This window comes from Mastomys coucha, unplaced genomic scaffold (genome assembly GCF_008632895.1).
Source record: "Mastomys coucha isolate ucsf_1 unplaced genomic scaffold, UCSF_Mcou_1 pScaffold20, whole genome shotgun sequence".
NCBI lineage: Eukaryota > Metazoa > Chordata > Mammalia > Rodentia > Muridae > Mastomys > Mastomys coucha.
In genome coordinates this window covers 104,228,532-104,253,984 of record NW_022196903.1, presented here as the reverse complement: position 1 = coordinate 104,253,984, position 25,453 = coordinate 104,228,532, and the positions used below count along the sequence as shown (strand labels likewise).

Sequence of the window (25,453 nt, the reverse complement as noted above, 5' to 3'; positions counted from 1 at the left end):
AAAAAAACGGGCAGCCGTGTTCTGCAAGAAAGACCAGAAGAAATGAAGTCAGAGTCACCTTCATGGATTTGAGAGCAAGATCATTAGGCAGCAGAAGGACACAGGAGGAAAGAAAGTGTGAGAAATAGAGAAAATTTTAGAGATAATGAATTTGGCAACAGAACACATTTCTGAGGAGACCTGACTGGGTTACTGATAGTTATTAGATGCCAACACTGAGTCATCTTTGAGATCCCTCTTTTTTATTCTTGCTTGAAGAAATGAAGGAAAGAATAAAACAGTAACAGCTGAATTCCCTAACAATATTCTCAGCACCAGTACATAGATAGCATTCCATGGAATATGGTAGGGTCTGATGGCAGTGAAGCCAAACAAAGGCTAGTGCTGCTAAACTTGTACAGTCAGTGTTGAACTGCACAAGGCTTTATGTGGAAAATCTATGAGAACCTTCCAACTGGTTCCCTGCCAGGAAAACCATATTTCATATTCCAAGGAATATTTTTACATGTTAGTAATCAGTGAGTGTACCACATTGTTCAGCCATGAACCAGTGGAAAGCATGCCATCATCACACATGCTAAGGATGTGCAGTGCCACAGTTTGGCCTGATAAGAATCTGCTGCAAACTTTGGGATGTGGAAGTTTGAAGGACCATTGCCAGGAGGAGGAAACTATGAGTAACAGAGGTGCCTATAGGTCATGAAGTGAGCTCCAGCAGAGAGGCACCTTTCCTGAGTTGCTACCCATGCTGGTAGTCTTCAGTCAGACAGCTGCCTTTTAATTGTTCATCTCAAAGGCAACTACTCAGCTTCTCCTGTAGACTGTGACACTTTGCGGTGAGTGCTGAGTCATTTCTCTTGATGTTTTTACAGCCACATTTTACCTACTGAATCATTCATTCATCCAGAACATATTTACTAAACAATTGCTAAGTTTTGGGCATGCTGTGTTCCTGGGTATGTAGCACCCAGCATGAAAGACAGATATCCCACTCACTTGTATTAACAGGGCAACTATCCTTTTTAAATTCACTTTCAATATAGTGAGGTCCTATACAATTGCTATGAACCTAGTTTACATCTGCAATCCCAGAGCAGAACATCACGTTCTCCTGAACAGCTGGTATCCTGGCAGGTCGTGAGTGGGTTAATGAAGAATGTGCTCCCATTCAGGAAGCCTTGTGAAGGCAAGCTGTTCCTTTCCTCGAACAAGAAATAGGAAATTAGCTGATTTTTCATAGTCACTGGTTGTTCCTGTGGCTGGATTATTCTCACCAGTCAAAACCAATTGTCATTTGTCTCCAGGTATCTACTTTAGAAAGATGTAGCCCAGGACAATACAAAGGGGGGTTACTTTATAAAGCTCGGACTTGGCTGGCATTTCTGAAGTACTGTTTTCTGTGGTTCTCTCTCTCCTTCTCCCTCTCCCTCTCCCTCTCCCCCTCTCTCTCTTTCTCTCTCTCTCTCTCCCTCTCTCCCTCCTTCCCTTTCTCTCTCTTTCTTTCTCTCTCTCTCTCTCTCTCTCTCTCTCTCTCTCTCTCTCTCTCTCTCTCTCTCTTTCTCTCCCTTTCTCTCCCTTTCTCTCTTCATGTGTGTCCATGGGTCTGCATGTTGAAATGCAGAAGAATGAGGCTTATTCTGTGATTCAGTTTTAGCCTTAAAAACTAGAGACTGGAGGCTGTGGAAAGGCTCAGAAGTTAAGAGCACTGGCTGCTCTTACAGAGGGCCTGAGTTGAATTCTAGAACACACATGGTGGCTCACAGCCATGTATAACTCCAGTTCTAGGGGATCTGATGCTCTCTTCTGTTGTTTTCCGTGGGCAGCATACACACATATGTGACACACAGACACAGATTCAGGTAAAACATTCAAATACATCCTAGAAAAATAGGGATAATAGGGTATTATGTCATGGTGGGGATCAATCTAAAGGGGTTCAAATATACTTCAAATATAGTTTATTGTGCTCATCTATAGATGTGATGCCATGTTATACTGCATACTTTCCCTCAATGTTATGGGAAAATGAACGAACTCAGTGTTTTGACCATTCATTATTGATCCTTTTACTATGTTCATTCTCTCCCATAACAACTTTTCATTGATTTCACAGAATTTGGACACATTTATTTTAATTTATATTGTTCAGTTGTGTGGTATGGGTGTTAACACCAGGGCAGCAAGCACACCTTATATACACCTTCCACCACTGAGCTACCTCTCCAGCTCTGTCTGTATTCTTGTTCAAACAGCACCATGTTCAACAAGCAATGGGCTGATAAGCAGATACTCATCTTTCTTGTAGATGAGGTGACTTGGGCTTAGACATCAAGTAGATTTGTTCAGTCCTCCATACCCAGGGCCAACCCTAAGGCAAACCTGAGAGATTTTCATCTTCAGTCCAGAACTATGGCCCTCCCAGATGTGATGAGAGGTTTTCCTCATCTTCCATCCCTCACAGGTTCCTCTATCCCATCCTGTCCCCATCCTGACACTTATCAACACAGTAGAATGTGTGTAATACTGTCAGTTCCTGTATGGTTTCCTAGTCTGCTAAACTCTTCTGAATAGGAAGGCTATTTGATGACTCATAACAATCAGTTTTCTATAATGATTTGGAGAGAGGCATATTACATCAACCTCTCTACTGTTTTCCTATGCATGTCTTCATAGAAGGAAAATAGAAGGATCATCATCCTTTCAGTAGCAAATGAGAAGCAATCTATACACAGAGCTTTAGGTTTGTTGTATGTGGTTGATGAACTGTCTGATCATCTGGATTTAATTCTATACAGAAATATGCAGAGTATTACTCACATGCAGTTATGCTAGCAGTGAGTCTATGTTTGTTTCAATATAAAAACTAGACAGACAATGCAAATAGCTGTCATTGCACTAGTGAACACCGCCTGCTTCTCAATAAACTAAATTGATCTTTAAACATTCTATCTCTTCAATGCCCTTTCATGCAGCTCTCTTTTCTACTTATTGTTTCTGCTCTGATCTATCCATACTGCAGCAAACTATTGCTATAGTTAAGACTCACCAGACTACACATATCAAAAAGAGCCATCTTTAGAGGATTTGAACATTTGTCACTGTTAAAGAAATATCACTCTGTATCAGTGTGAATGTCACAAACCAAAGAAGTAGAAACAAATGAACCCTGCCTCCAACGGCTTTAGTAATGTATCATCCCCATTTGTCCCAGAGCTTAGAGAGTGTGCTTCTCTTCCCGGGAAAGCATGAAATATTTAAAGCCTATGCCAGCCAACACTTCTATAAGCACAAAGGAGGCCAGTTAGCATCATATATTCCCTCTTTAGACCAATACCCATGATTTTGCATAAATGCTTCCTGAGTGTGATGGGTAATTTTAATTGTTAACTTGATGAGATTTAGAGTCACCTTGAAAAAATAAAATAAAACCTCTTGATACAACTGTGGGGGAGTTTCTAACTTGGTTAATTGAATTGGGAATGGCACCGCCCTAACTGTGGGGGTACCATTCCGCTGGCTAGAGAGCAAGGGTTGAATAAAGAAGAGAAAGCCATCTGAGCACCCACACTTGTTTCTCCCTGATTCCCAACTGATGGTGCAGTGTGAACTGGGGCCTCATGGTCCTGCTGCCATGACTCCCCCAAACTGCAGCGGAAGGAAGCACACCCTTCTCTCTTATGTTGACTCTTGCTGTGGATTTTGCCAAGGCCAGGAGAGAGGCAATGGATATACAGAGTCTCAGAGACTCAACCATTGACATTATAAGGCTGACTTCAGTGAGGTTTCCAAGATACAGAAAAAAACACACAAACAAACAAACAAAAAAAACATTTCAGGCAGGCTTTTCCGTCTCCTGACTCACTGACCTGCACTTAGAGAGATCTCATTTGTGTTCTGATTTTCTTTGGAGAATTTCCATACAAGCATCATCCAATTTAGGGATCAACATTTAGGTGCTTAGGTTATGTTACACTGGAGAGTTTGATGGATTTCCTGCATTAATCTACTAATTGATCAAAGAAGGTTCTACCTTAAGTGGAAAGGAATGACATACAAACAAACCAAAACAAAAATACAAACAAACCATGAAATGGGATTATTCATAAACTACAGCTGGATCGACAACCCTTGTACAGTGACAAAGCAATCAGAAAACAGATTTCGCCTCAAAAGTCTCTCATTCAAAAACAAGATAACTCAAGCTGGCCCTGGAGATCCAAGTCTGAACTCTCACAACTGCAGAGACAGATTTAGAAGGACTGTGAGTTCAAGGGCAGCTTGAACAATCAGCCTTGGTTATGTAATAAGGTCAGGTCTCAAAAATTAAAACAAGAAAACAAAACCAAATGGATGTGTTGTTAGTACTGACTTCCATAAAATTAAGAATTGCCACATAGAATTTACAACTGCGCAGGGCAGTGGTGGCACACACCTTTAATCCCAGCACTCGGGAGGAAGAGACAGGCAGATTTCCAGCCTGGTCTACAGGGTGAGTTCCAGGACAGTCAGAGCTATATAGAGAAACCCTGTCTGGAAAAAAAAAAAAAGAATTTACAGATACTTATTTTTGTGACGTGTTGACTTTTCTCAAGATTTTATAGCAGAAATGAAAGACATGAGTGTATTCTAAAGAAGACTAACCTTGTCTTTAATAACCTCAATATAAACTTTATCAACTGCTTAGAGCAGTTTTAAAAGGAAGTGGGGAGAGACATGCATAAAGATATAGCCTCAAATCCTAGGAAGAGATTTAAATGATTAAAAGGAAGCCTGGGACATTATTAAGGAAATATATTTCTGAATTAAATAATTTTATTGTTGTTTTAGAGCAAGAAACATCAGGGAATTCTTTCTGTCCACTTCTACCATTGAAAATTCAAAGGTTCTTTAAGCCTAGTAAAGTTCATGCACTAAAAAAAAGTCAGTACTTTTGAAGACACTAGACCTGGACATCAATTTCTCTTAAGAAACAGATTTCCTGGTTAGTATCAGTGGAATGAAAGTGTGAGAGAGAAGGAAGGTGGCTAGATATCACATAATTGTTATCATGTGAATGTTAGAAGTTAAAACTACAGGAACCAATTGGTCAGCAAAAAGAAAACCACTACCTATTTAACTGGAGTGTGAATTGCAAAAGACTAAGAGAAAACAAGGAAAACAAAACAAAACAAAACAAACAAACAAACAAAAAACACATAGCCTTGAACCACTGAATATGGATTTTAGTTTGTGCTAAACCCACCAGGGACTTTACAATTATGAGCATTCTGATCTAGCCCTGAAAAATTTCCTCCTAGAACAAGGTGTATTTTACTTCTCATCAAAATCTATAATTATCCATGTTGGTACATTTTGGCAGTATTGCATCTTATAGATAAAAAAATCTACATGGCCATGCAAATCCCATAGCTTCAGTTCCAAGTTCTACAGCAAAACTAAAATCACATGGGCCTAGGTTGTGACTACAAGAAAAAAATAGGAAACAGAAAATTCTATAAATAACAGGGTGAATAGGAGGATGGAGAAGCATAAAGAACCAAGAAGTAGGACCAAGGTCAGAGCTGATGTACCAATGGTACATATACATCTAAGGATATCAAAAAGTAATAGTGGTATTTGAAAAGTAGAGGCATATGCACCTTGAGTAAGCCCTAGTATGTATACCCTAGATACTGGATTTTAAATGGAGCCCAGCTGTCATTCCATGAACATGGTACCCTAGAGTGTTTGCCCCATTGCCTATATATTTTTAAAATACTTCTTCTTGTGTTAGAACAGTGTACTAGGTTCCATCCCATCTTCATACAGGATCTTTATTTAGTAAAACCAGACATCAACACTGTAGGTTGATTAGAGGCATTCAGAGGCAGGGCTAGTGAGAGTACCCAGGTAATAAGAGAGGAAGGAGTACTTGGGGAAGGGATAGAGACAGACAGGGAACAGAGCCATGAGGGCAGAAAGAGGGGACAGAGAGGGGGAGAGAGTGAACATGGAGAACAGAGAGAGAGACAGAAAGAGAAAGAGAAAGAGCTCAAAAGAGCTGGGGTGGTGGGGAGGCTCCTTTTATCTGTCTTGCAAACCACAGATGCCCCTGGAGGAAGTAGCAAGTCATAACATAAGCAGCTACTAGGTCCCTGAGACAGACCAGTAGACTCTTGACAACACAAACAGCAAATGAACTGAGACAGGCAATTTGGAAAATCCATTATGCAGAATGAAGTTTACTAGGCCATAGGTCAAGTTCTAAACAAATCACCTATGCATTTTAGGAAGAGACATGCAAGAGTTAAATTTTGTATTATTTGCAAATTCTTTTGGTTTTGAGGTGCTTTCCTCTCTTAAATTGAGGTGATTATTTTTAAACTGAGGTATTTATTGTATACAATAGTGGGCTTTAGGGGAACACATTCATCTCGTCAAGGCTACCTTTCTGTCTTTCTTCCTCACCCATACTAGAAACTTCTTTCCTCATTCAAAGTAGCTTAGCTTTCATGTCATGCACATCTCTCTGTGATTTTATGTACACACACACACACACACACACACACACACACAAACACACACACACACACATACACACACACACTTACTTCACCATAAGGAAAAACATTTGGCATTTGTCTTTCTAAATCTGACTCTTTTATTATTTAATAGGATGATCTCAACTACATCTTTGTTCCTGAAAATGACATGATTTTATTTTTCTTTAAGTCAAACTACAACTCCTCAGTGCACATAAATGTCATTCTTTTTTATCCATTCATCTATTGGATGGATGTAAACAGAATGGGATTGAATGGAAGACAGAATTGTGATGGTGGCTTTTCAACTGATATGAGTTCAAACATAGGAGTGCATGAGTATGATCAAAATAGCATAGGTTTTAAGCTAAAGTCAACCATAAGTCTTGCTTCCTACCCCTATGAAATCATACTATAGTATTCATAATCTGCTTGAAGGCATCTCTGTTAGTACAGTGTCCATAAAGTGGCAGAATATAATTGAGTCCAATCAATCATTTATTTTTTATTAGATATTTTCTTTATTTACATTTCAAATGTTATCCCCTTTCCTAGTTTCTCCTTCAAAAACTGCCCTATCCCATCCCCTCTCCCCCTGCTCTCCAACCCATATACTCCTGCTTCCCTGTGCTGGAATTCCCCTACATTGGGGCATTGAGCCTTCACAGAACCAAGAACCTCTCCTCCCACTGATGTCTAACAAGGCCAACCTCTGCTACATATGCAACTGGAGCAATGGGTCCCCTCATGTGTATTCTTTGGTTGGTGGTTTAGTCCCTGGTAGCTCTGTCCCAGGTACTGGTTGGTTCATATTGTTGTTCCTCCTATGGGGCTGCAAACTCCTTTAGCTCCTTGGTTCCTTTCTCTAGCTCCTCCATTGGGGACCCTGTGCTCAGTCCAATGGTTGGCTAAGAGCGTTCACATCTGTACTTGTCAGGCACTGGCAGAGCCTCTCAGGAGACAACTAATCATTTCAAATCAATGTATTAATGTTCGTATTTGGTATCAGTCACCATACTATCTACTTTTTTACAAAAGGAAAATGTAAGAAAATGTATGTGTAGTTTGAATGAGGAATGCTCCCACAAGCTCAGACACATGAGCATTTAGTCTATAGTTGGTGGCAGTATTTTGAAACTTTTGGTCCCTTTAGAAGGTATAACTTTGCTGGAGAAAGTCCATGACATGGAGCAGGTTTTGAGGATTCACAGTATTTCCCCAATTCCTGTGCCTTCTCTGCCCTTCCTACGTGTAGACAGGGCTTCCTGTTGCAGCCGAGGGCATGCTTCCACCACCATGATGAAATCTATCCTTCTGACAACAGAAGCCAAATAAACCCTTCTTCCTTAAGTTGGTTTTGGACATGGTATTTTATCTCAGCAACAGAAAAAAAGAATAACATATATAGTGTTATATTCATGCTGACTTTTTGACAAATGCCAATGATTCTGGCTTTAGCATCCATGTGGTAGGTAAACAGAGGCAGGTAGTCACTGGGGGTCAGTGCTTAGAGCTACTGGCCAGAGTGGAGTCAGATAAGTACAGGGGTTGCTGCCAAAGGCAGCCAGAGATTAGAGAAGCTGCTCAGCAGCCTTTTTTCTCTGATGGAACAAAGCTTAGTTTACTAGGGCTGGCACTCTCTGTGGCCAGCAGATGAACTATGCACTCTTTTTAACTCCTTGGTGCAGGAGAGAAAGAGAAGGAAAGAGAAAATTCACAGGTACACACACATACACACATACTCAATGCATGAAACAAAAGGCAGAGTCCAATATCTTCATACATACAAATATACATGCATACATACATACACACATACATACATGTATACAGGCCTACAGACAGACACATACATATTCATACATAAAATGGTTAGAGCAAAGCTCCAGCAAGCAGACTGCAAGTATTTTATACATACACACATAAATACACAAAACTGGTGGGTGGATGGAGCAATGTTCCAACCCTCATTTGTACAAACCACATACATACACACATAGTTGATAAATAGGAGAGACTGCTCCAGCCACATCACACCATCCCATCCTATACCATACTTTATTCTTTCTTCCATCACTTACATATCCCAGCAAAATCTTTCAAACAGTATACAATTACAATGTGGTTACACTCTAGTTTTCTCCTAGGAAATGACTGTAAAAACATACCTCTACAAGAAATAACATTATGTAGTATAGGTAAAGAAAACAAACTATTCTCAAAAAGCTATGTGCATACATAGCCAAGCAACTTATTATAAATTAACAAAATTTAAGCAAGCAAGGTAGTATTCTCAGCCAGTTTCTCTTACTGGCATGCAGTAATTTGTAGTTACCAAGAAAGAAATAATTATTTTATTATTTATCTTTAAAAGTAATCTTGTAGCCGGGCGGTGGTGGCACACGCCTTTAATCCTAGCACTTGGGAGGCAGAGGCAGGCGGACTTCCGAATTCTAGGCCAGCCTGGTCTACAGAGTGAGTACCAGGACAGCTGGGGCTACAGAGAGAAACCCTGTCTCGAAAAACGAAAAAAGAAAAAAAAAAAGTAATTTTGTAAGAATCTTTAAAGAATCACAATTCCAAACTTTTTTTTTATAAAAATCAATCATATCTACTTTAAATCCTCAAAATGTGTGTCTACTCATCAGCAATTCTTAATAAGTCATAGCAAGAAGCTGAAGGCCAAAATGGGTATAAGAAATCAATCCTCCCAGGTCCAGCCTTAGTGAGAATGACTTCAGCCAGTATTGCCATTGTTCTTGTGCCCTGACCAGAAACGGTCCCTAGCCTAACCAATAAAACTGTGCCTTTCTGAACTTCATATTGTTCCCTAAATTTTTTCACCAGCCATTAGTAAAATCATCTCAACCTAGCTTCACTAACAACTTTGTTTCTCCAAATGTTTTCTAAGTGTGGTAGTCATAATGTACATGTCTAAGGTACTTCTCTAGCTTGGTGATAGAATCATTAATCTGCTCCAGCAGCCATGCCTGAAAGAAATCAAGCATTAGTACTGTGAATACCAGAAATACTGTCCAGTGAGGGGCTGAAAGCCCCTTAAAGTTTTCATATAATTCATAGCTGAAGAGGGATGTGAGGCAGCCAACAGAGCTGAACTGCCCAAGTGCATGAAGTCCTCAGGACACATAGTCTTCAGGGCCGTGCCACACAGAGATCCACCCATCTGACTGTGGCAACCCCTGGGCTGCATTCCATGAAGCCATTTCTCATTCCTCCTGTAAGGCCCTAAGCAGACAAAGTTGTTTTTCTTGAAATTTTTGAGTTTGTTTGTGTGGACAAATTTGTAAAGATCAGCATGCAGTATAACAATTCATAAAATATTGTGAAATGGGAGCTTCCTAAGTTTTGGCCAAAGCTATATTCATGTTTTGGTCATTCGGATTATTTGCACATTTACCTTTAATGAAATCAATATATTTTAAAAGTAAATTGTACTCTCAGATAACTGGGAATAAGCAACAGCTGAACATACATATGCAAAGCTGGAGATTGGCCTTACAAATAACTGATAACTGGGTTGAATTGGGAGTATTAAGTGAAAAGCTACATTGTTTACTATGGCAACAGGCCAACTCATAGCTGTATGTTTACATTTCCTCTCCATGTCAGAGCCATTGCACATTTAAAACAAGTGCTCTCTCTCTCTCTGCTCTGCTCCTCTACCAGGCAAGTGTATAATTGTGTGTTTATTAATAATTCCTATTAGTATACTTCTAATAAGTAGGATGACAATTTTCATGAGTTACCCTTGCTTTCTGCCCACCATTATCATGTACTTGATGTCCCAATCAGTGTCAAAAATGATGAACCGTGCTTTGAGTTAAAAATGAAACGCCAAGTTAAATTGTGAGTGAGCAGAGGGAGAAGCTTAAGAGAGGAGTCAACAAGTAAGAGCAATTTTTTTTTTTTTTGCTTTTGTAGTGGATACAGTTTTCAGTCCCCAGCACCCAGATAGTAGATCATAGTCAAAAATCTGTAATTCCATTTCCAAGGAATCTGACATCCGCTTGTGATTTCCTCAGGTACTAGCCATACAATGCGATGTACATACATGCAGGCAAAACACCCATACAAATCAAGAAACATAAATAGCATATAGCAAAAGGAGGTGAGAAATGACGTAAGGGAACCATGATAAACCTGATTTCAATGCGAGTGTTACACAACAAACTGTACTAGTCCATCAAAAGAACCAGAATGTTCTAAGACTGAGACCTGGGAGGGAACTTAGTCAGAGATGGAAAAGACAGACTTTACTTCATAGTCAGTGCTCTACTGAGAAATAATAAAACACAGACAACACTAAGATAAAAGGGCTGGCTGGAGAGATGCTTTAGCAGCTAAGAACACTTATTGCTCTTACAGATGACCTGAGTTCAGATCCCAGCACTAACACCAGGTAGTTTGTGACTGTCATTGTCCTGTAGATCTGATGCCCACTTCTGGTGTCCAGAGGTACTGCATTCATGTACTCCTGGCCACATAAATAAAAATCAAACCACCTGGCATATACAATATCTCAAACCAAACCTCTTCATTGAAGGCAGAAGATGATGTTACTTAATCAACATTGATTCGTCCATTTTGAGTGGTAGCTCAGCTCTCTTCCTTGAGAAGCAGCTCTATGAAAGAGCTTACCTGCACATCTGCACATGCACTGATATGCCCCCACATATTCTGCACACCTCATCTTTGTAGCTCAGTGCTCACGTAGTTTTGTAATCAGCAGCTCATAACTATATGTATCTGTGATTAGGAGTATTGTTATTTCAACCTAGCTAACTGAACTCGTGGAAATCAGTGTGTTTTCTCATTTTCCCTCAATGTTCATTTTTCTATCACAAGGTAATTGAGTTAGTAGGCTTCAGTGGGGATGCATTAAGGCTCCCAATGATGTTTTCCCATCTCTGGAAAGAGAGTGACACTGCTGTTCCAGTATGTGTGAACTATCACTTTACAAAGTTATAGACAGCACTTGTAATTAAGACAATAATCTTCCAAAGTGTTTTGATTAAAATAGTATTTAATCAGCTTTTGTGTTACTCTGGATTTCATAGAATTTTAAATTAAAGTGTTGGGTCAGTATCCCCAATTTATTTTCTGTAAAATAAATTGCTAAAGCATTTTACATGTATTAATAATTCTTTGTGGAACTTTTTAATGCCAGTGGAATCCAGCTGCAGAGATTTAAAGAACCCGTTGTTGCTTCCGCTCAGGCTATATTTGTATAGCTGTTTTCCTGAAATGACACTCTTGGTGAGTGTATTCCTATCACACAATATCACCTCTGTAATCTCTCTGTCTTTCTGTGTTTGTATTTGTGTCTGTGTCTGTGTCTCTCTCTCTCCTGTGTCTATGTGTGTGCCCAGAAGGGGGATCACATGCCCCCAAACTGCGGTTACAGCTGCTTATAAGTCACCTAGTGTGGGTGCTAGAAACTGAATTTTTAAGAGTAGCAAATGCTCCTAATTCCTAAGTTATCTCTTTTGTACTTATTGGGTGAGTTTCCATTATTTGTTTGTTTGTTTGTTTATTATTGTTGATTGTTTTTGAATCAGGGCCTCTCACTCTTTAGCTTAGGATAGCCTCTAACTTACTACAGAACTCAGGCTTGCCTCAAACTCACAACAGTTTTGCCTCAACTTTTTGGGTGCCTGCCCCCCCTTATAATTGTTTGCAAATATTGGCAACAACAGTAAACTAATCAAAATGTTAGTTGTTAGTTTATCACAGTTTTGTAGCAATTTAATTACATACAATATTTAATTTAATTTTAATCACACTTTAAAAATATTTAAACTACTATTTAACCATAAGTTTAAAGAGAATAAACACCTTCTTCTTGGCCACAAGAAGATATCAGTTTTGGCAACCTAAACCAGGGTGTCTGTCTCTAGATATGTCTTCTCAACCATTAGGCAAAACTTACAACTTGTAAAGTAATATTTAGAGAGATGCAATCAAAGGCATATAATTAGGATCCACTACTAGTGAGACATGGAGTTCTCTCAAGCAATTAATCAGATTTGGGATACAAACTAATCCTACAACTAATTTAAGGATAAATGGTAAAAATCTTAGTACTAAACATGGGAGACCTATACCATGACAAATCGGCTTCAGGTAGAATAGAACAGATGGATACAAATACATTAGCACAAATCCATCAGTAAACCTTTGTCTTCATGTTTCATAATGTGACTTTAATAAGAGTTTACGAACTCCATTGGAGAGATACTACAGCTGTTGTTGTTTCGTGTTTTGAAGTCAGGGTCTCTTTTATCCATATTTGCCTCACATTTTAACCAATCCCCTTGTCTAAGCCTCTCAGGTATTCATAGTATGGACATGAGCCACGATGCTGGCTGCATTCTCAATTATGTGCAATGAATGCTTCCTAATCTATAGAGAACACGAGGTCTGTTTGTGTCAGACTTTAGAACCTCAAAATACCTTCCACAGCAAAGGGGGATAAAGGATGCCAATCAAAAACCCTTGACCTGAGCCAACCATTCAAGATGATCTCATGAGTTCACAGTCATGGCAAGACATAAATCAAGGAAAGAAATCAGAGAAGACGTACTAGCTTACTATGCTGTGTTTAAAGCTGTATAAGACCGAGATAAGTCATTTTAGCCTCACCCTCTAGCCACACTTTGACATAGTTTGAACTATAAGATGATTTGTCTGTATTGTTGTAAACGCCTGAGCTTAAAGTGCTATAATACAACTGCAAACAGAAAAAATCACATGTGATCTTCGAGTATCACCTACTTCGATTTAAGAATGCTGACCTAATTTCTTTATTGCCATGCAGGGGTGACACTTGAATGCTAGAAGACATGAAATCAGTGTTCTAACATTTCCCAAATGTATGCCATATTCAAAGTAGAAACTATGACACAGTATGTCTGGGGTAGGACTTGACATGCTATGTCTAACAGGGTCTCATGTAATCATGAGCACTACTGATGATTTTTTTAAAGAATCTATATACAAAAATCTCTGCTTTACTGGAAAAACTTTAATAAAGACAAAGAAAATCTCACAAAGTAATAAAAATGCTTGACTAAAAATAAACATCTGTAGAAATAAATCTGTAAGTACTATGCAATTGTTCAGTGTTTGAGACACAGAAATTATTCAAAGGAGGGCTGTGGCTATGGTTCATCTGATGGAGCATTTGTCTAGGAGCCACAAAGGTCAGGGCTGGTTGTCTAGCCCCACCTAAACAAGTCTTGGCAATACCTCCTGCAGTAATCCCAGCACAGGAGAGTTTGAGAGAGGAGGATAAGAAGTTCAATGTCATCTTCCACTCCATAGTAATTTCAAATGAAGCTAGTCTGGACTATATGAAAGTTCATTAAAAAAACTAGACACACAAAAAAGATTTAAAAAAGCAGAATTTCAATGGAAATTATAGGAACAAAGGTCACAATACACTGAGGACCCCCACTTCTATCAACGTGATCAAAACCATCTAGCTAGTGAGACAGGAAGGGCAGAAGCACAAAAGGCACTTATGAAATATTCTTCCCCATGTCCCATAAAACACCTATTTTAATCACTGGTAGAAGAGTTCAATTTACATAGTTGACAATGCTAAATTTAAAGAGCAGAATCTGGAGAGTTCTGTTGTGTTCTCCTTTTCAGAGACTATTTTAAAGGCGATGTTATTTCCAGCATTTCAGGCTTCTTTTAAGAACACCCAAGTGCAGGGAAACAGAAAGCCTCATCAATTATCTTACTGCTTTCTTGCTGGGAAAGGGGAAAGTGCTCATGTTCATTTGAGAGTAGCAAAGAGAACCTTCCCTTACTACCTTTGATAGGAAATGAAAGAGAAAGAAAGAAAGAAAGAAAGAAAGAAAGAAAGAAAGAAAGAAAGAAAGAAAGAAAGAAGGAAAGAAAGAAGGAAAGAAAGAAAGAAGGAAAGAAAGAAAGAAGGAAAGAAAGAAAGAAAGGAAGGAAGGAAGGGAGGAAGGAAGGAAGGAAGGAAAGAAGGAAGAAAGAAAGAAAGGAAGAAAGAAAGGTAGAAAGGAAGAAAGAAAGAGAGGGGAGAGAAGGAGGGAGGGAGGAAGGAAGGGAGAGAGAGAGAGAGAGACAGAGACAGAGACAGAGACAGAGACAGAGAGAAAGAAAAAAGAAGGGAGAGAGGGGAAAGGGAGGGAGGGAATAAGGTATCAAAAAAGGGGCAAATGTCTTTGTGAGAAAGAAATATAAAATAAAATATATATACTTATTTTTCTGTTCAATGTAAATTTGGTGTCTGAAAATTGCCATATTAAAATCAATATCAAAGTTCCTGACCTGAAGCTTTGGCTATGGAGATAAAAACTTCCTCATAAGCCTGCACACAGGATACTGTGGTCCTAAACCATCCTTAACTTCTTGGCCTTTCCAAAAAAAAAATGATGCATGTTAGATTATGTTTAATTTCAATGTGACACAAACTAGACTCATTCTTGATTAGTGAGTAATGTGGGAGTGTCAAACCCACTGTGATTCCTGTCACCCCTGGCAGGTCATCCTGGATTGTGTAAAAAAGCAAGCTGATTAAACAAAGCCACAAAGAGGAAGCCTGTAACTAGCATTTCTCCATGGTCCTTCCTTCAGCTATTGGTTACCATTTCTTGAATTCCTCCTCTGTGACCTCACCAAACAAATAATTTCTTCTTCAACTTGGTTTTGGTCAGTGATTTATGACAGCAACAGAGAAACCTACCTAGCTTAGAAATAGATATAAATTATGTATGAGATCATCAACATATCATTAGCTGCTGACATCTTATGTACTGGCTTCAATATATAGACCATTAGATGTCTCAAAAATTTTTTTGTTTGAACATGAATATTTGTACACAATGCCATGAAAACTATACTTCATTTTATACTTAAAATATTTATACTATAATTTCCTCAGCTTGCATTACATGCATGGAACTTCTGGGGTGTCTATCAAGTGCTTTATATGATTAGAGGTATTGATGGCTCTGGACAGATTATTAGGTATTGGTCTCGCAGATCTGCCAATCCAGAATGCTCACAATTGCTGTATGTTTTTCTCTCTTCATATACCTACTTATCAGCAAGAGAACCAGTATCTGAATGTGGACCCTGGTAACAGGTTTACTTTAGTACTCATATGACAAAGTCTCATCACAGTTTTCAACAGAAAAACAAAAACAAAAACAAAAAAAAACTACATTTGAAAAATGAAGAAACTCGGATTCTAGGAAGCAGGGTACTGCAACTGTCCACAGAAACCATAACAGTAGACACTCATATTGGAATTTAGCTACCCAGACTTCTGAGATTAAGGACACCTCATACTGGAATGCTGTCTCCACTGCCACCGCTGAGCTTTTATAATGTAAATGAAGCGAATTTAGCTCAGGAGAATAAAGGGGAAGCCATTTCTTGTAAATTTAATGAAAATTTCAAATGTTGAATTTTGACAGATTTCCTATTTAAAGTCATTAACTTGTATTGTGACAAAGTAAACGTGTCTTTTCTGACCACACTGTGGATTAATAATTAATGTAAAACCACGGATCCTTTGTGGGTGCATGCTGCCTGTATTCACACGTAGAATACATTGCCGATTATTACAGAGAATGGCATCAGCTCTTGCTTTCAGAACCAACAGACAACCTAACATGATTCCTTACTTGGTATCGTTGGATCCCATAGGAAAGATCTTAACCACAACTGATCCAGTAGTTGAGAATACCAGTTCGTTTTGTCCTGGTGACTGTGACTTGTCTTGTTGTCCCCACCTTGACTCTCTTATCCCTCCTCCCCACGTATGCTCAGCACAATCAGACAGTCAGAAACTCCTTATAAAGCACTAATGGTGTGGAAAAGGGCACTGCGTATAACAGACTTGCATTTGTGAAACCCTGAAGGGCCTTGCTGGGGCTCATCCTTAATTGAAGGGTTGCTTTCTTACTTAGGTTGGCTCCTACCATGTTTTTGCCTTCTCTTTGTGCAAAGAGCTTCCTCTGTTACCCATCTCTTCTGCTCCCGCAGCCCTCCCATTTCCCCGTCTCTATCAGAAGTGGAGACAGTCCTAACACCAGGCTTGACTGGCTCAGGGTGTCAGACTTGTTCCAGACTGACCAGTCATGTGTTTGATTCATATGTAATCAAGTATGCAGAGGAAAGAGAAGCTGCCTCTTTCCAATAGAGATTGTTACTGTACTTTATCTAGTTGGACTAGGAGTGAAGTCAAAGGAATTATGGGCTATGCAGTGAAGTTAGTGCTGTCTCATGTCAACCCAAGGGAATTGGATTCAGGTGTGTTTATATCTTTATTATTTAAAATAAAGTCTGTTTGCTTTGATTTTAGGTCTTTGGGGAATAGATTTTGTTTATTGTTTGTTTGTTTTTTGTTTTTGTTTTTTTGACACATCATTACAATATTTGTTAAGTGTCTACACTTTCTTATTAATTTCAGTTGTGAGGAAATCTGTGACACAAATCTTCATTTGCATTGGCAAATTAAAGCATTCTCTGGGGTCTACTTAATATTTTTATTGAATAGAACTGGATGTTCTCATGGTCGAAAAGAAACTACAGAAATCACCTCTATAGGAACTGCTTCTGCGTTTCTCTTGAGATCAAAAGAGTAAGAGTTCACTGACACTTAATAATCATTGAGCCACTGAATGGCCAAATGCTTCCTATCAGTGAGTCCATTTTTGAGTGGCACTTACTACCTTTGTGTCAAACCCTTTCAGGATCTGATGAGCTTAGAATTCCTTGCACCCCAAAGGCAGTGCTGATTCTCTGGTCTTTTATCCCAATGTGGCTTTAGATTCAGCCCTGTACTTTATCCTAGTTCATAAAAATTCATAATTCATGAACTAGGCTGTGTTTTTGTTTTTCATAGTAGGGTAATGAAAGTAATGATAATGTCACCATATGCATGATTATGTCCTGAACACTATGTAAGGACTAGTGTAAATAGGTACTCAGTAAATATTTGTCAGATAAACATATGAATCAAGCAAAACAGTGTCCAACCTGTAGCCTGTGGGCTTCCCATGACCAAGAATAGCTATAAATGCAACCCAAACATAAAAATTTTAAGTCAATTAAAACATGAAGACATTTTATTTTGAAAATTGTTTTGTAGCTTGAATCCATATTTCTGATGTGTGAAGTTTATAGACAATAATATTATTTTTTAGTAGTAAATTAAAGAAAGAAAGGCAGATGGTCTCAAAAAGCTTAGTAAGGTAAAAAGAACAATGATCCATGATATCACTTCTTAGAATGTAGGATGCAATACAACTAGTTATTTACTATTATATATTTTATCACTTATGTGAGCATTTCCTTACTGAAATTACAAAACCATGAATGATTTTCAATATTGAAACCTTAAATTTATTTTCATTGATGTATAAATTTACTTGTTTAAACTAGATACATAATGTGCTGTCTTTGGCAGCACATATAATAAAATTGGAACAAAACAGAGAAGATTAGCATGGCCCCTGTACAAGGATGACATGCAAATTCATGAAATGTTCCATGTTTTACAAGCCAAAGGGTGCAAGTGAGGAGTCCTCAATCCCACTTACTAGGGAAAAGAAAGCAATCACGCTGAGGGTCAGGGGAAAGCAAAGGAAGTGAGGGACCTGTGTGGGAGAGGGGACAGTGAGGGGAAAAGAGGAACAAGATCAAGTACTGTGTGTGTATGTGGGGAGACAGGAGTAAAGCCCTGAGGGCCAGCAGAAAAATGGAAACAGACAACCTCGGGAGGTAAGAGGTGAGGGAACCCTCTAGAATGTGTCAGAGACCTGGGAGGTGAGATATGCTCAGGACTCAAAGGGAGGGACCTTAAAATGAAATGCCCAACAGTGGGAAGAGGGAACTTATCCGGGAGATAGACAGGACACCAAGTATTATGGGGTTGCCATCCCGTAGTTAAAAACTCTGATCTAGAATTGTTTCTGTCTAAAAGAACTGCAGGGACAAAAACGGAGAAATGCCTGAGGAAAAGGAGGTCCAGTGATAGGCCCAAATTGAGATCCTGCTCAAAGGGAGGTTCCAAGACCTGACACTATTACTGGTGCTAAGGTGTGGTTACATACAGGAGCCTAGCATGGCTGCACTCCAAGAGGCCCAACGAGAAGTTGAAAGAGTCAGATGCAGACATTTACACAAATTAATGGACATAAGCCAGGGAACCCTGTTGTTGAATCATGGAAAGGTAGGAAGAAGCTGAGGAGGAGGACAAACCCCATAGGAAGACCAATAATTTCAACTGACCTGGATCCCAGAGATCTCTCAGACATCGAGCCACCAACCAGGCAGCATATGCTAGCTATTATGAGGTCTCAGACACATACAGAAGACTGCCTGGTTTGGCCTTAGTAAGAGAAGATATACCTAACCCTGGAGAGACTTAAGGCCCCAGGGTGTGGGGAGGTCTGGTGGGGTGGTAGTGGGGGTTTGGGGGACATCCTCTTGGAGAAAAGAGAAGAGAAATGGGATGAGTAACTGTCAGAGGGCAGATAGGGAGGGAGATAATGATTAGACTGTAAAAATGCATTAAAGAATAATAATTTTAAAAAGTATATAAGTCATAAATTTCAGGATATATATTTTTTCATTTTTATTTCATATTTACTTAAACTATAATAGAATTAAACTGGAAGGGAAAAAAGCTAAAACATATTACTCATGTTTAATAAATTAAAGTTCTGACCTTAGAAGTTATTTTAATGTGCCTTTCATTAACCACATCCTTACATTTTGAATATATCTTAATTATAACTTTATAGAATTTTATCATAGCTCAAGATATCCTTATTATGGTACATAAACAAACCTCCCATAAAATAATTATACCAGCATTGACTTAATATAAGAAAATAGTATTTAATACTAGTTCACATAGTCATGGACAAATAGTGTTCTTAGCAATAAGAAATTCCTTCACATCTTAGGAAAATTCATCAATTATTACTCATTTTCCTAGTAGCCTAAGGAAAAAAAAGAGACTCAAGATACAGAAAATATGACCTACCACCATATATCTTAGCTAGTTGGTATAAAAAATTTCACACATTCCTATACTGTACTAGGATGTTTAGCTTCTGTTTTGTTTAGATTATTCACCAGTTTTCATATTTTAATAAAACTACTATTGAAACACAGACAATCCAATTAAAAAATTTAAAGTATAGAGGGGGAAACCATATCTTCTTATGCCCAGAAGTGGCCTGAGACTCTGAACATTGGAATCTAGACCATTAATCTTTGGTTTGAAATGAGCATTTTGATCAAACTTAACAAATAAAGTACAGTGCATTTCTGTGAAATCATGAGGATATGGCATTAAAAAACTTGAAAATGAGCATCACTTGGAAAATTAAAGCATGCCAACCTTTCTTTAGCTCATGTAATCCTTGTTTTCTTAGATAAACTGTGGGTCTATGTACTGCAACTGTTCAGAAAACAGTCTGAAGTAGAAATTTCTGATTTCTTTAACACTTCCATTGTGTTGAGAGGTTTTTCTGCAAGCTGTCTTGTGAGAGAGCATGTGATGATTTGCTGGAACTAGACATTTGAGAGGGTATGTGATGGATAGAAAGGATATAAATAGAACCTCACAAACAGTGAGAAGACACTCTTGCCTTGGCTATGAGATACAACACTTAGCTTCTTTGCTGGTCTTCACTGGTCCTCACTTCATAGAGAGAAATGTGTCAAAGAACTTCCAGTGGTATTCTGACTAATTCTGGTTGCTTCTACTGATGTGTGAGGAATCAACACGGTTTCTGCTAAATTGTGCTAACTCTACTGATTCATGTTTGGTGTTGGCATGAAGAATGTGGTGACCCCAAGGCACTTCTAAACAGGTCCACACCATTCTTTTCCTATCATCATTTTCTCCTACCTTTATTCAGTAGGTTAGAAGGAACATGGAAAAACCCTAAAGCTGAACTCTAGGACAATGTGTAATAAGACACCAGTTATGAGTTGCCACATATTTTCAAGTTCTTTCATGCAGAAACATCATTTAAATATTGGCTATGTATAGTTAGGTTTGGTGACAGGAAGAAGGCTTTCTTTATCTAGACTTATCACCAGTGGTAATATTATCTCTAAGTGGTTCAAGTTCAAAGCCGCCAACTGTTTTAAAGGCTGCTGACTGTAAATTGAATTTACATTACATGTGAGTGCACTTGCGCGCGCGCGCACGCACACACACACACACACACACACCCCTGCTGCTCAGTATAATAACAATAACTATAGGTAATGTAAGATTATGCCAAACCAGCATATTTCTATGCCCAAAATATCATGAAAAATAATGGTCTAAATGGAGCAAGAAGTGTGATTTCTGTGTAGAATTAACTAGTTTAAAAGGAAATGATGTGGGATACAAAACTTATCAGAAATGCAAGGAGACACCACTACAGATCTTAGAGACACCACAATAAAGGAATATCACAAACAACTCTTGGCCTACAAAATAGATCAATTCATTTCAATGCATCAGGTATGAAAAATTCTACCAAGAAACTTGAATAGGTATTTATAAACTCAAATAAATAATTGAAAAGCATGGGCAATATTTGGTGCCTGGAATCCCTGCTTAAAGAGGACAAGGTGGATCACTTAATCACAAAAGTTTGAGATCCTATTGAGCAACAAAGCAAAACCACAATTCAAAGTCATAATAAGGTTTCTACTTCAGCCCAGTCACAATGACTTCATTAAATAAATAATGAAAAAATGCTGATTTCATGGAAAAGGAACTCTGATATTCTTCTGATGGAATATATTAGTCAAAACCCCTATAACATTCAGCATAAAATTTCTGTGAAAAGATAAAAGTAGAACAACCCTATGATCCAGCTCTACCACTACAAAGTATATACTTCAAGGACTCTAAATGAACTTAACAGACATATTTGTATAGTCATAAATTTGAATGATTAGGCAAAATAGCAAGGATATAGAATCAGCCAAGGTATTCATCAACAAACAAATGAATAAATAAAATATAGTATATATATTTTTATATATATACAAAATATATGTATATATTTGTGTCTATATATACACAAAATAACACTCTATTAACACATAAATAATGAAAATATGCCATTTGCAAGGACATGTATGTAACTGGAGATTATTCTATTTGGAATGCAAGACTCCAAGGACCAAATTGCTTGTGTTCTTTACCATCTGTGGCTCCTAGGTTGATATATCAGTAGATACATAGAACACACACCACACACACACACACACACACACACACACACACACACACACACATATATATATATATGTTTATATATATAAACATTAAAGTAGATATGCAACTGTCTAGGGAATGAATAGGATTAACAGGAGGAGAAGGAAGAAGTAAAGAGGGGTGAGTATGTCTATAACACTTGGATAAATATGGCTTTATGAAACTTATCAGTATATACAATGAATACATATTGTTAATTCCCTATGGATAATGGCTACATATACAGCATAAAGATATACCCAAAACTGGGCTAGTCAACATTTCATCAGAAGTGGAGGTGGTGCTCACAAGGGGCCACCTTGAGCAACTATTCACAGTTAACAGTTGCTGAGAGAGGAGGTGGGTAGCCATTTCAAAGTAGAATATTCTTGACTCAACAACCTTTTTTTCAATGTGATATAAGCACCTCTCATTAAACTTAGTGAGTCACCCAAAAATGATGGGAAAGTATGAGGGGGCCTTTTTGGATCTGATAAAACAGTTACATTCTAGAACAAGGACAATCTCAAATATTGCATAAAATGTGGAGTATTGGTAAGTTTTCTCCAGGCTGACTCTTGGTGGTGGTGGCAGCCAACTTCTCAGGAGACTACATTAGAATGATCACAATTTCAAGCCATTCCTGGGCAACTTAGTGACATTTAGTTGCAAAATAAAAAATGAAAGTGTTATGGGTAATATTTAAATATCAGAGCACTTGTCTCCTATGCTTGAAGCTCCGAGTTTAACATGCTCTACATGAAAAATAAAATGAAACATACAAGCAAACAAACACCTCATTTGCTTCCAATAGGATGGAGGCATTATAAGCATTGCTTTCTCATAAAACTAAATAGTCATTTACCATAAAATCTGCCAGGTGTATTCATTTTATTTACTCAAATTAATAAAAACTAATTTCTGCATAAAAGCCTGTGTCTAGATATTTATAGCAGCTTTATACATAATTGTCCCAAACTTGCAAGCAACTGAGATCTCTTCCATTCAAGGAATAGAAAAAATAAACCATTGCAAATTTAAATGATGAAACAGAACATGTTGAAAAGGAACTTCTGATGCATGCAATGCAATGGAAGAAATCTGTCTGAAAGTTACTAAGCATATGATGTTTGAAGGATGAAAAACAAAAAAAAAACCTATAGTCATGACCAAAATACCAGTGATTGCTACATTTGAACAAGAAGGTAGGATTTAAAAGGTGGGTAGATTTATTTTAAGGGCAGTGAAATGATTGATTTCTATAATGGTGGGTGATTATCATTATATGTTGGTACTGTAGAATATATACTTCTACCAAAACTTATCATAAATGCGCTACTCTAGGTGAATGTGATTTGGGAATATAGATTCATCCCTTGTTGCAGATGGGCCACTCTGGTGGGGTATTGCTAACTAAGTAGTGTGGACATGTATGAGAACAAGAGGGAGAAATTTGGGAAATATATAAAGCTGGTACTCTTTATTGCTATGAAACAAAAACTGCTGTGATAGCAAATTATTGAAACAATCATTAGTTAAATGAGAAGGATCTCTCTCACTCAGAGAGGTGGTAATTTGCAAACCATCATTTAACACAATTGCGGTTGAATGGTCCTAACTTGTGCCTTCTGTGCAGTATGCATCAGTCAAGTACTTCTCTGAGGGCAAAAAGAAAAATTAAACAACCAATCACGACAACCAAAACAGCAACAGTGGGCTGTGTGTGACAAGTCCAGTCCCTTTGTAGAAATGAGAGTGCATATTAGTGGGCCTGAATCATACAGAAGATAAGACTTTACTGTGATCTATTCTATGAGGCAATGCAAAAAAAATCTGAGAATATAATTGTATTGAGGCACTGTAGCAGTAAGGGTACAGAAGGATTTCATAAATTCATTGTTTTTAATAGCTGAGTAGTACTCCACTGTGTCCAGCAGGATGTGCTAACTTGTTCTGGGAGACATGATCAAGTAAATATCTACTCACCTCAGATAGGGCACTGACTTCAGACAATTGAGTCACCCTAGTCTAGCATGGTGTTGACAATGAGTTGGTCTTACAGGGAACATGGAGGATTCTCAAACAGCTGCATCATGGAAATGACTTAGCCTGAACAGGGCTACAATCTCTGAAAAACTATTTGGAGCTTTCTTTTTATTCTCTCTAGCCTCTGTATGGTCTATTACCACCTGATAGTATGCATACCTAGTGCAGTATTGATACGTGTCAGAATTGATGACTGTATCTTAATTGCACAGAAAAGGAATTCTTTAAGAAAAAATGAGTATGAATCAATGTGACTGGGTAGGTAGATCCCCTCCTCTCTATGCATGTGTCACAGTGTTTAAGGTGATCAAAGAGTACACATGGTGTGACTAATGGCTCCAGCAGCATATGTATAGCAGAGGACGGCCAAGTTGGTCATCAATGGGAGGAGAGGCCCTTGGGCCAGTGAAGGTTCTATGCTCCAGTGTAGGGGAACGTCAGGGCCAGTACGCAGGAAGGGATGGGGTGGTGAGCACAGGGAGGAGGGAAGGAACAGGGGTTTGTTTTAGTTTTTGTTTTTTTATTTTATTTTATTTTTTCTTTTCCTTTTTTTTTTTTTTTTTTTTTTGGAGGGGAACCTGGAAAAGAAGATATTGCAAATACAGAAAACATCAAATAAAAATAGATAAAGAAAGAAAGAAAGAAAAGAAAAAAAGAAAACTAAAAAAAAAATAAATAAAAAGAAGGAGAAACAAAATACCCATCTAATGAATTGCAGAGACAAGTCTGGAGCAGAGACTGAAGGAAGTACAATCCAGGGACTGCCCCACCTGGGAATCCTTCCCATATTCAATCACCAAACCCAGACACTATTGTGGATGCCAGCAAGTGCTAGCTGACAAGAGCCTGATAGAGCTGCCTCCTGAGAAGCTCTGCCATTGCCCGACTAATACAGAAGTAGTGGCTCACAGCCATCCATTGGACTGAGCACAGAGTCCCCAATGAAGGAGCTAGAGAAAGGACCCAAGGAGCTGAAGGGGTTTGCAGCCCCTTAGGAGAAACAATATGAACTAACTAGTACCCTCAGAGCTTCCAGGTACTAAACCACCAACCAAAGAGTACATATAGTGAGACTCATGGCTCCATATGCATATGTAGCAGAAGATGGCCTAGTCCATCATCAATGGGAGGAGAGGCCCTTGGTCCTGTGAAGGTTGTATGTCCCAGTGTAGGGAAATGCCAGGACCAGGAAGAGGTAGAGGGTGGGTTGTTGAGCAGGGGGAGGGGGGTGGGAATAGGGGTTTTTTAGAAGCGAAGCCGGGAAAGGGGATATTATTTAAAATGTAAATAAAGAAAATATCTAATTAAAAATAAATAAAAAAGACATGTAACTGTAAGCAAATTCTATTTTAAGAAATAGAATGAATTATTTGGGGGGGGGAACAAGCTACGTTCTAGACTGTGGAATAAAACATATCCTTTTGCCTAGGTCACTTGAATGCTAAAACCTCACTGATGATGATGGCCCTAATACCACCAAACTTTTATCAAACTCTTCATTATGTGTGGTTTTGGGCAGGGCTATACAGATCAGAAGAAAATCTTCAGCAGCAGACTATGTATATTGGTAGCATATATATATATATATATATATATATAT

General features: G+C 38.3%; 1 protein-coding gene and 1 non-coding gene across 2 annotated transcripts in view; one reads left to right on the top strand and one right to left on the bottom strand.

Moving 5' to 3' along the window:
* Grm7 (glutamate metabotropic receptor 7) overlaps positions 1-25,453 on the bottom strand; it is a 906,484-nt gene that overhangs the window by 465,356 nt on the left and 415,675 nt on the right. The window lies entirely within an intron of this gene.
* Positions 17,982-18,088, top strand: LOC116100063. Its single transcript, XR_004122430.1, has one exon. It is a non-coding gene; the product is annotated as a U6 spliceosomal RNA (small nuclear RNA).